Here is a 13,507-nt window from a genome sequence, read left to right on the forward strand (position 1 = left end):
CAGCAATGTCGCAAAATAATTTTAAAATGAACCTATCTTTAGAATTTTCGATACACAGTTCCGCGCGCTGGAGATAAAAAGGTTCCCCCCCCCCGTAGAGTGTTGCTATTGCTCGCTTTTAAATCATTTTGTTGATCAAAAATTCATTTAAGTTTTATAAAATATGAAATATATAATAAAACAAATTCCAAATTTCAAATTTGGACTTCCAGATGCCCATATTCGCAGTAGGATTATGCCATTCAAAATTGTATGGCTCTTGGTACCATTGTTATATCACAATGCGAGAACATATATACATTTATGCAGATTCTTCAATTTCTTCAAATATGATACACTGCAATGGTATTTGGTGGCAACTATTTGAAAAGTGACACAGCCTTTTAAAGTTTTCAACACAAAACCGCAAAACGAAAACAATAGTCCTTCAGGGAAAAGCCCCTTTGGACTAATAATAATAATAAGTTGCCAAAATGAAAAGAAACTGAAAATACGAAGACTATGAAGAAATGCTTATTTTCTAAGATTCTGCCGAATAATTTGAAATTTTTATCTGTGCTGTCTCTAGGTAATTAAACGCAGATTTCTGCGGACTGTATGGAGCTATTCATAATCTACAAATTGCCGCAAATACATGAAATATGCTACATTATGGCATTAAACGCTAACTGAGCAAATTGAACCTGTAATTGAGCCTTGGATTAATGCTAAATACTTTAAAATTGTTGTTGTTCTTTTTAAAATTGTCTTTTACTGATGAAATTGAAATAGATTTGAAGGCAAGGGATATGACCCTAATTAAGCTTATATTTAAATACTGCAAGATTGTTAAGATTGTAACGTGATTACAGCTGATTAGACATATGGGCCCTCATCCATTTGATGTGTTAACAAAATTCATCTTGCGCAGTATTAGTCAACCTCTATGTAATCTGTTCTTTCTCAGTTCTCTGTTTTCCCGGCCCGACATATTATCGATCCTTTCTTGATTCAATTACTCTACTAATTAGGGTTTATTTAACCTCATGCTTTGAGTGGCCATTTTGAAGCGACGATTTGAGGCCGTCGAAAACTAAAATCGTACAAGTTAATTTAGTTAGAGGCTTACAACATTCTCGTCGGTTAACGATATCTGTTTGTTATCAAATTCATAGAATGGTCGTTATTTGATGATGAAAGAGCCTTTAGCTTTGGCGTTAGATTGTGTCTGCATTTTCATTAAATAACGTTAACATACACTACGTATATGTCGCAGTTACCGTAAATAATGTTTGCTGACCCTAAGCTTCAATATTGCAATATGCGTCGAGGAAATTCACCCGTTGACGCGTATAAACCGATTTTGAATGATTGCTATATGAATGAATTAGTGCGCATATTTAATTTTTAATAGCTATAATTTATTAATTTACAAAATACTGAAGTTCCAAATTTCAAAATTTACCCTTACCAGTTATTATGGTCATGGTATCATTATTATGGTCATGGTTTTGTTATGAATATTTCTGTAATACCGGATTAATAGATGTTGAAATATAAATAAAGATTTAGACACGTTTTCTCATATTGTAAAGAGTTTTCTGAGACGATGCGCTATTTCAGTGCCGAAACCCATCAGGCAGGGAAAATACTAGAAGAAATACGCTGACTAAATAGTATGATGAATGACATGAAAAATTGCTATAAGTGGAGAATATATTATTTGATGGTTACCAACGGGAATTATGAAACATGGTCTTCAGTCTTTTAACAGCCTGATCTTAGAATTCATCATAGTTCAGAATGCCCTTAATTTCTGTAAAACGAGAACCCTTCATTTTATGAAAACCATTGTGAGATGCCAGGAAGGATATTATGTATTGACTGAATCGTCATTTAAGTCCCTGCGGCGAATTTAATTTCGTGCACAAACCAAGCTGCGTTGGTAATATTTTTAGGTATTAATTTTGGAAGTCCAAATGGGTGCAGTATATGTGAAAGATAGGCCTTAATGATGGTTTTATAAAGTAGAAATCCGGAGTTATGTCTTAAGATGGAATATCTTAGCAGTGCAGTTTAACTCATGAGAACAGCATTAGCTTGTTGACCGATGTGGTCTTGAAATCTCATTTCATCATCAGTGGTAACTCTTATGCATTTAACTGAAGATGAGTTCGTGATTTTTTGCTGAAGGATGACTGAGCTAGTATTCACTGAAAGCTGAATCTTACAATTGAATGGGACTAGTATTATTCTCTAATATAAAAGTCTCCTTTTATTTTTAGAGGCAAAATACACCTATACTCAGGCACGCGGCATTGTTCAAGACTTTTGCAAACAAACATCATTGACTTTTTCTGCAACCGAAAATGCTTAAATCGCAATTGTGCTTAATTTCACATATTCATGAACACTTTTTTTTTTTTAAAATCACTGTGTTTAGCGATTTTATTTTCCTTTAAAAATAAATAATGTCTTCTGGGAACAAAAACGTGTGTTTAAATTACGGAACCGTTCAGCAGGTGCAGTAGTTATTGACTCTGACTGCGCTCGGGTTCGAATACCGGAGGAGGCATGGAGGTCTGTGCGTCGTGTATAGTGTCTGTGCGGCAAAAGGACACTCAAAATACACGGCGAGTCGAACGTCTTGCTGAGAGGTTGTATTGGAAGAAGGGGTGGGAAAATCACAGACCGTCCTTCGCGGTGTTGGCCCTAAAAATTGTTCCGAAATGCACAGTCGTGCGCCGGAACTATACCTGTGCGACCAATGGTGAAATTTTGGTGCCGTACCACATCTACCTATACCTGTTAAATTATGATGCATTTACTTTTATAAAACTGTTTTCACTGGGCAGTAAAAATGCATGTATTCTCTTGTCTGGAGTTTAATCTCCGAACGTGGAGCTTTATCTTACTTAGTACGTGATTTCGAAATCTGCGTATCTACAATTTTCATGCAATACAGCAATTTTTGTCTTTTTCGATGTATTAATATTTCTTGCATTTCGAAAGAAAGCTGTTATGAACAGTCGGAGCCGCTTATATAGTTTTTAGTTTTGCTGCCAGCTGTATTTTATTAATAGTTGCTGCCAGCTAATGTTTTATTAATAGTTTTGCTGCTATAGAAAGTGTTTCTGTGACATCAACATATAGTGTGTGTTAAAGTTTTTTTTAATAACAAATGCATTATATAGCAATATAGATAAATTGCGCATGTTGATTGATGTTGAAGAAAGACAGGTAGAAAAATCTGATGCCGGTGGTTGAGCTCGCGTTATTACTATAACTGTACTGCCGTTGATAAATACTTTATATATTATTGTAATTTGAAAATTACATTAAAGATGGAACGTGGATGACTTCCATTACGATGCTTTTATTTTTCCTTACAACAATAAAATGATAGTCCTTGTTCTTAAGTCTTGAAGCTACAAGATCTAGAAATTTGAAAGTTGTATGTGACTGTGATGATGCACACGGATCGCATGTTCTGTTAAAAAATAACTATTTCAATGAATTTTGAACGTTCTTATGCAACACTGTGATTGTGGAGATGATTAGCACTAGAGGTGCTATTGCTCTCGAAATTCGCTTTTTCTCCGAATAATTCAAGTTGTTGAATTTCAAGTTGTTGCTACTAATGTTATCACAGTGTATTTTTTTAAATTAAATAATGAAGTTTCTGTAGGTATGTATGATTCTTGCAGTGTGAAAAAACGACAGCGCATAGAGCCATCTAATTTTTAATACAAGTAGCCCTTTGCGCGAACATGAGCATCTTGAAACCCGAATTTTGAATTTTGATATTTTTTTTAAGTATTTTATATTTTGTACAAGTTTAGCGACTTTTTATTTAACAAACTCAGCTATTTGAAAGTGAGAAGTGGCAGCGCTCTTCGAAATAAAACATTTTTATCTCCTCCGCGCCAGACTTTTGCCGTTCTGTAAAATGTAGGATATTTACCTTTCAATTTTAAACCGCAAATTAATCTCCTTTCAAGCAATGTGTTTTCCCCTGCCTCAAACAGAATGCCTATTATTTCCCATGCAATAGCCTGCTACCATTCAAAAAAGTATAAGATTTATAATTTTCAAATTTAAACTTTCTATTACTCAGCAGCCAACCAAGTGATTGAAAAGCAATTAAAAAATTTTAAATATTTCTTAAAAGTGTTTTCCTGTTTTTTAACTTCATTGATTTTAATTAAAATGCATTTAAATCATGAGATATCTAATGAGAAATAAGAAATACTTTTATGGAATAATACTAGCTGGACTCATTTTAAAATCACTATATACTTTTTTCTTGTTTATGATAAATCTGACCGCTCGAGCGGCTACTTTTCAAAGAAATAATACAGCAAATATAAAAAAAAGTACGAGAACTCTCAACAGTCTATCGGAAATTCTAAAGATATGCTGTTTTTATATATTTTGTGATTTTGCTTTTGAATTTTACGGGGCATAAGTGCAAAGAAAGCGATGCTTGATAATAAAGCTAAATAGACAACAACAACAACAAAAAAAAATTGTGTTACCAGTAGTGAATCTAAGGGCAGATTGGTAACCTGCGATGCTCCGCAATAGAATAAAAAAAAAAAAAAAACTTAACAAATCCTCTGGTGCGACTTTAAATCCTTAATTCAGAATTTCTTTCTTTCTTTTTGATTTTTATTATAGTTATTTTTGTATTTAGAGCTTATAATATGTTATCTACTTTCTCTCTGTAGTACTATCTCTCTCTGTGTATGTGAAGAATAGGTTACAGTTTTACATACTGTTGCGAAACGCTCAGCTGCAGTGAAATAGCTTCCCCGCAAAGCGTGTCTAGGGTTGCCAGTTGTGGCAGGAAAAAAGCAGGGTTTCCAGATTTGGCGCAAAATCACCTATTTGGCGATATATCTTAAATGGAGCGAGAACATCTTAGAACGCAGACTTAGCGGTTTTCTCGGGAATATTCTCGAAGGTAGGTTAAAGCTATATATATCCTGCCTGCGGGGAGAAACTACTGTCTTGAGTTCAGAGGTTAGCTTGAAAGCGATCCACCGAGTCGGGAGCTGTATTTTGATGCTTTGCCGTGACGTTATCTTCACCGTTATAGCCTGAAGAGTGTAATGACCTTTTACAAGTCTCAATGTTTGTCAAAACTCGAAGAGCTTTTATTTATTTAAATTTTTCTTGATCGCTATCCAGAAATTTCAAGTTTTAAAGAACTTAAAACAGGAAAACTTAAAATCTGAAACTGGGAATTTTCTATATCGCCGAAATAATATTTAACCTCAAAATGTTAATATAATAAACAGACACTGAAATTTTTATTTGTATGTATAGATTCTACCTAATGAGATCAAAACGGGGGATTTGTAGAAGCTTCAGATTTCAAAACATGACAAGAAGCTTTCTGAAGATCATATATTATTCAGTAATTAAGCAAATGTTTTATATTTGCAGTAGCCCACGTAAGAGGATTCAGGAAAATTCTACAGATTAACGGAATCAATTATTATACATTTTATTATTATCCCATGAACTTTTCGACATTTTCAAAAGAATGAATTGGTAGTCATCTAATGGACTCTAATGACAGAAAAACAACTTTTTTTCATTGGTAGAAGAATTGTGGAGTTCTCAATGAATCTTATTCTGTTTGCGATGAAGATGAAAACTAAATTTTTTCAATTTTTTTATTCAAGTTTGTGATGGTGTGTTTATCTTACATCTCTTCAAAGATATTGCTGTTTCTAAATTCAGCATCAGCCTTTTTTCCCCCTCTGCAGTGAAAATAATTTAAATTTCGAAAATAATGCTGCTATATATGTGTTTGTTATTACTACTTTTTTATTCTCTGCACTGTAAATAATACAAAATTAAATTCTGAAAATATTGTGCTGTCCATTATGTGCTGTGTACCGAAAACAATCCAAGGCTTCCAAGCAGAAACAGTAGTCATCTTGCACGTAACGCAAAGAAATTATTTCCCTTTTTCCCTTGCATTTATAATCCATAGTTGCCGTTTCCAGTATAAAATCATGTCTTATCTCAGAAAAGTAGAGGAATTGTTGTTTTTCCTCCAGTGTTCAAAAAAGAAGATCTGGAAAGCGCTGAGAATTTTCTGCACAGTTAATGGCAGTATAATTTCTTTTCTTGCCTTCTTCGTCTCATGTTTGTACCCTAAGATTAATTAAACAGCTTCTTCATTCAAAACTTCAGTTTTATGTGCGGCTAAAGAAAGAATCTTTCTCTGCAGAGAGTGGGACACGTTTGTACGGTCTCTTGGGCATTCTTCAGTTGCTGTCAGAATCTTGGGAAGGTGTCTGTCATCTAGTTTCTAGTTGGGTGAACTTCACGCATCCTTTCAAGAGTTTTGCGGAAAGGGGGGGGAGGATATTTTTCACCTTTTCACGCGGTTGGATTCTCACGGGACGGCAAACCTCGTGGTCTTCTCATTCAACATGCAAATGCCACTTCAACTAGCACCAAAGTACTGCTTTCTGGAACTTTATTTTTTCATCGTTTTGTCAGAAGAGGGAAATTATCCTGGACTCTGAGATGAGGGTCCTTCTCCATAAGTGGCGAGACAATTTGATCTTTTTTGAATACATTTTCTGTATGCTTGGCTATCAAACGTTTTACCATTTAACCTTTGAACAGTTTAACTTAAAATAAAAATTTTAAACAAATTTTACCCTTTCATATCTAAAGCACTGAATTATTTGTATTTTTAAAGTTATGATTGTATTTTTAAAGTTATAATATATGCGTGTGTAAAATTAATTAAACAATTATTTCTTTCACATCATAATATAATTACCACAAGCGACAGAAGTAGAACTTCGTTATAAAACTTATAACTGAAAAGTTGGAACTTTTCCGACTCGGTCGCAAATAACATAAAGAAGGAAACCGACCAATCATACAAGACCAACATATTTTCGATATCTGCGAAGCGCTTTCGTTGACGGACATTGTTAGGTTTAGGAAAACCATCGCGTTCGATGTACCAACTTGAGAAGCTAATATTTAATTTTTATTTTATTTTATTTTAACAATGCGCGCGGTTTTTTGCTATAGAAATAATGAATGTTTCACTATATATGGCTGCCTAAACCAAGGAAATTTAAAATTAAAGATTAAGTTTTCACTGATTTAAACGAAAAAAAAAAAAAAAAAAAACCCTACATGAGGGTGCCTCAGGGTAAAGATGCCGTCACTTATGTGACTATGAATCTACTCATTCATAGTCACATTAGAAATGAATCTACTTATTCAGTGCTGTGTCATAAATGGGACCTCTACATAAGGGGGCCGCATTATAATGCTCATATAAATCAAGTAATGTTCGTCAAGGGATAGAAAATCTCTTCACAAAGATGCTTCAACATAAAGGTTCTGGCAAATTTATAAAATTACATTTTAACTAATTACATTTTAACTAATTATAATTTTAACTAAAATTACATTTTAACTAATTATAAAAATGTAGAGATATTAGGTTATTTCGAAGCAGGAGAGATGAAAAATGAGCAATGCTCTCGCCGAGACTCGATCCACGGACCTCTCGAATGCGCGTCGAGCGTGCTAACCACTACACCACAAAGGCATGCTAAGAAAGCGGGAGTAATATCTTATAAGATCTTCATAGAGGTGCCACAGCATCTTAAAGTCGAAACCTATGTAGACCACTACTTAAAGATGGAGCATCCTTATGCAGGTCAGCCATCATCATCAGGTAACAGTTCTTTACAAATATGACCACAATTTTATGAAAATCAGGTTTTTAGAAAGTATTCTTCAAAAAAAAAAAAAAAAAATACTCATGATATTTGGATTGCAAATTAAAACAATGCATGGATAATCGTGTCTTTGCAAAAGGATTCTCGCACCTTTATTAAGTTGTTTTTCTTAAGATAAAATGTCACCTTCATAAAGGTTTTTGGCACCTTTACACTTTTATAAGAGAGTGTTATATATATATATATATACTTTTATAAGAGGCACTATCACTTTTATGGTATTAATTGACCCAGAATCAATATCTCATTAAGAATTATCATATGAAAACTTAAAAAAAAAAAAAAAAAGAAAAAAAATCGAGAGGTGAAAATGCTTGAAATTATTAACAAACAATTGAGCATAAATGATAAAACATAGAGTTGCTGCATATTTAGTGAATTATCAACGAAAAAATATTATTCCTCACATCCATAGATTTTTTTTCATTTTACTATCTGTGTAAGCTTAATTTAACATTTCACAATTTAGAAAATTAGAAATCTCAATCTCCAGATGAGATATCAACGGAGTTGAAATTTGTAGAGTCTTCTAACAGCTCTGGAGAATAATTTTTTTATTAATATTCAAAATATTAAGAGGAAACTGAAGTTTCTTGTTTATTATTGGAGTACATCTCTTGCATATAGTATAATCAAATCTACTAGTGTGCAAATTATATTTACGAAAAGTATTGAACCGAGGGTACTAATTATGCCGCCATAGAATTACGAAAATATTCAGAATCAAATACGTGAGCATATACAGGCTTGTTAACGGAGCATCAGTTACTGAAGAGGTTTATGCTCTTACTGCTTTACGAATTCGCCGTGTTTCTCGCTATACTTAGGTAAATTTTATAAGATTGTAGAGACATTAGGTTATTTTAAAGCAGGAGGCGTGAAAAATGTGCACTGCACTCGCCGGGACTCGAACCTTGGACCTCTCGAATACGCTCTGAGCGTGCTGACCATTACACCACGAAGGCATGCTAAGAAGACGGGAGAAATACCTTATAAGGTGTTAGGTAAAATGAGTAGCTACGAATATAAGGATAATGGAATGAGATGGAGACTTGACTGTATATTAGAGGTAGGTCAATCAAAGCGGACGTTGCTAGAGAGCTCGATTTAATTCCCAGCGTCCTCTGCAATTTGTGTAAGCAGTTCCAGGAGACTGGATCCATATCGAGAAGACCTGGACAAGACTAAGATCCACAACGAAGAATGAGGATCATTATTTGGCACTTTGTTAGCAGCGACACAGGACTACTACAGCTTCCCAATTCTCATGTGAGCTATATGCTGTCACTGTAATCTGACTTTCACTATCTTCAGTTTTTCGAAGGTACTACACAAAAGAGCACGTTAAGCAATGGTGCAGGTAACATGCACCTGGACAAAAATTCACTAAATCGTCGTGCATTTCACAAATGAGTCGAGATTCATCCTGGACACTAATTCTCGGCATACTTGTATTTAAAGGGAGCTTTGGAACACGATACCATCTTCCCTCATCACAGAAAAGGATCGTTACGGTTACGATGGTAGAGGTGTAATGGTTTAGGCAGGCATTATGTTGGACGGCGGCATACCCCTTCATGAACTTGACAAAAGCTTCCTGACTACTGTGAAGTATAGAGAGTAGATCACAGAGCCTTATGTTCGACTATTCAGAAACGCAATTAGTCCTTGTTTGGTTCCTGTTTACAGACGACAACGTTCGTCCACATGAGGCTCAGCTGGTCCACGATTACCTGGAAAGTGAAGATATTCGCCGCATACATTGACCAGCCAGATCTGACCAGGTTATTGGCCAGATTATTGGCCAGGTTACTGACAGATTCATTGGCCAGGTTAAGGTCAGCCACATCTGACCTTAACCTCAGTGAAACGCTCTTGAGAGAGTACATTCATTTCGCCATTCCGCTCTGAAATCCGTGTCGGAGTTGAAAACTACCTTGCTGCGGGAGTGGGTTCGATTGCCATAGGGACTGCTCGACTGCCTTTTGTGCAGTATGCCGTCACTCTACCTGGCTGTGAGAGGGGACCATACCCCATGTTAGATTCATTTCCAATTCGATATCACAATGTGGACTGCTCGACTGCCTCTTGTGCAGTAGGCTGTCACTCTGCCTGGCTGTGAGAGGGGACCATACCCCATATTAGATTCATTTCCAATTCGATATCACAATGTGGACTGCTCGATTGCCTCTTGTGCAGTATGCTGTCACTCTGGTTGGCTGTGAGAGGGGACCATACCAGATATTAGATTCATTTCCAATTCGATATCACAATGTGGATCATTATCACAATGTGGTCATCCCTGCACTGTGAGCTTTACTGATAATCATGCTTAGATAAAATGACTTCTGAATGGTATATCTCTATATTCATACCAAATCCATCTTTTAGGTTTTCAAATATTTGACGTAATGTGCAAATTTCTCTTAATTTTGCATAGTAGTGTATTTATTATTTAAAGAATTTGTTATATATTCAGTCTAAATGCTTTTCCTGTGCGATTCTATTTATGCGATTTTATTAATTAAACTTAATCCCAGTTCTGAACCCGAAATTTGCGGAACTTCATTTAGAGTTTGCAAAGAAATTAAACTGTTTCAATTTTTTTAGCTAGAACTAACAAATACTTACTTCAATAAAATATATTTTCAATCCATGTCTGGATCATGTATATCAGTAAGTCTGCATTCTTATACATGAAAAGTTTAAATAACTAAAGAAATTCAAATGTTTGTGAACCAAAAGAAAATCGCGTGCCTTTAACTCGTTTAAATAATTTTCCAGCGATAACTGGCTTGGGTATTTTAATACCGTTATTTTCACTTGGGAAAGCAGTTATTCAAGTAGCGTGCAGCGATAATTAAAAAATATTGCAGTTTAACACGTAAATAGATTGATGGAAGGTGCTGTGTATTTATCTACGTACTTGCTGCTGTATTTTCATTTACATCTAATTATTCCGGCCCCAGAGTTTTGAATGATATTTAACGGCATGGAATTTTATGGAAGTAGCATTGTTTTGTTTTATGTTTATGGAAAGAACGAAAGGTGTTTGTTGTCGATAGCTTCGTGTTGTAATTTTTCAAATTATGATTTATGACAAATTAACAAGTATGGACAGTGTAAATGTTCAAATGTTTTGCATGACATTATTTTATGGAGCAAATATGTTCACATAAATAGTGTCAATATATTTGTTATGCTAATAGTGGTTGAGAAAAGGCGCCGTATTAATTAGTGTAAATAATATTTCGTGATGAGCAACGAAAGGCAAATCAGTTATGCCACTGCATTAACATAAATGTTCTTGGCGTACTAATAAATCAAATTAGGAAATGGAAAGAGGCAAAATGAAAGCTAAATCTAATATGTGAATATTAATGATGTAATTTTAACGTTATTCCGCTATGAAAATGGAGATCAGATATCAATGATGAAGCCAGACAGGCCAACTGAAATGATGCCAATAATTTTCCAAGAGACATCATGCGAACACAGATGGTGTTAGGTATGCTATCTAAAAGCAAAGTCAAATGCAAACCGATGCAAAAATGTTATCTATATTGTTGTCATATTATTCAATGATGAAAATAAAAATGCGAGTGTGGAAAGCAAGGCCATATATATCAATACAAATTATGTCAGGATAGTAGCTACATTTTCCATAATATAAATAGGACTGAAAAATCGAAAGTTAAATGATCATTTTAAAGAGGATCAATTTGTTACAAGTGGTGTGATACAAAAAAAAAAAAAAAAAAAAAAAAAAAAAAAAAAAAAAAACAAGTTGAGCCAGCACACATTTTCTAGGTATGCGAACCAAAAGCAAAGCCAAAAATGCCAGTTTGACCCACCAGCGGCCGAGCGGTAAAAGCTGCTGAATACTGGTATTTCGGTCCGAGATTTGAGCCCCGACGAACGGACTGACTGCATGGGCGTTTTTGAGGTTTTTCCCATGTGTACGGGGATACGAATCAGTTTCCCTTAAAAAAACCTCATCGGGGCATTCATCTCTTTCCATGTAGTGCTTTTGGAGCGGATCACGTAATAAATAAATAAATAAATAAATAAAAGGAATGTGCCAGTTCAAAAATGCCGTATTATCCACTGGGAGAAAAGGATAATAAATAGAAAACAAAGCTAATATTTTTTAGTCCAAAGGGGCTTTGTCCCTGAAGGACTATTGTTTTCGTTTTGCGATTTTGCGTCGGACTCATAAACGTCGGTTCACTTTTCAAACTGTTGCCACAAAATGTTAGAGTCCTGCATTATATTTGAAGAAATTAAATAATGAAAAATCTGCATAAATGATTGTCTATTTCTCGCATTGTGATAAAACAATGGTACATAGAGCCATCGAATTTTGAATGACGAAATCCTACTGCGAATATGGGCATCTGAAATCCCAAATTTGGAATTTGTTTTATTATAGATTTTATATTTTGTAAAACTTTAACGAATTTTTGATTTACAAACTCAATGCTTTAAAAGCGAGAAATGGCAACGTTATATAGAAAAAAAATACTTTTATCTCCAGCTCGCGAGACTGTGTATATCGGAAATTCTAAAGATATGCTTAATTTAACATTATTTTGCGATATTGCTCTTGAACTGAATTTTATGGTTTAAGTGCAAAGAACATGATATTTAATAAATAAAGGTAACACTCAAAACGTTAAAAAAAACGCCCCTTTGGACGTAATTTAAAATCTGAAACATTTCAGATTTTTTTTTTTTTTTTTTTTTTTTTTTTTTTTTTGAATTATACCTTCTTCTTTGCCCCAGAGAACCGGAAACATTCTGAAAAAAATTCTTATCTTACCGCGTACCATAAGGGAAATTTGTAAATGGTGAATGAAAAATGAAGTACTTTTGGCAAAACATCTCCTCTTTGAAAGGCAGTTATTTATAATTTTGTTTACTGTTATAATTTACTAAGTTTGTTTACTGCTTGTATTTACTGTATTGGAATGTGTAAATCAGCTTAGCGCAACTTGAAAAGAAAAAATAAAATAGTATTATATATATGTGAGAATGCTTAACAAAAATCGTATTTTTAGATCCTACATATAATATAAATAATGTTAATATTATTATATGTGTTTGTATAATTAAAAACGAAAGTATGATTCGAGATATATTTATTATCGAAAGATTGATTTAAATGGAATAATTCTATTATGTATTTTTTTTATAATGTTATTGCTTATGAAATCACTAAGAATTAAGTGGACATATGTATTATAATTAAAATTGTTTTATATACCCGTGCAGTGCAGCACGAGACATATTTGAAGAGAAAGCTACGGCGAAAAAGTCAAAAATATAGGAGATACGCTCGTTTAACATTTAATAAATAGATATCTCCTAATTTATATTTAAATTGAATAAATTTAATTGATTATTGTGTTAGCTGTAACCGTAATTCTACTCTTTGGCTTTCCAGGAATCTCCAGATGCAAAAGAAATAACTAGAACTCTCTCGCGACCGATTAAAAGCTTTAGAAAGCCGGAGAGAGACATTTCAGCTCAGTTGCTTAGTTGTGGTTTCGTTAGCTGATGTTGTTGATCGTATAGCGAATTCGCGGCGAGATCGGATTAGCTTTCTCTTTGCATTGCGTTGCATTTTAGTAGTTTGGAAAATAACTACTGATTTTATTGCGTGATATTGTGTACTTGTACGAATAACTCTGAGAAAATTCCCGCGTATTGTTATATTTCTTGTGACAAGAGTA

This window comes from Stegodyphus dumicola, chromosome 2 (genome assembly GCF_044657685.1).
Source record: "Stegodyphus dumicola isolate Sdum_Otavi_A_Nest chromosome 2, ASM4465768v1".
NCBI classification, from domain to species: Eukaryota; Metazoa; Arthropoda; class Arachnida; order Araneae; family Eresidae; genus Stegodyphus; species Stegodyphus dumicola.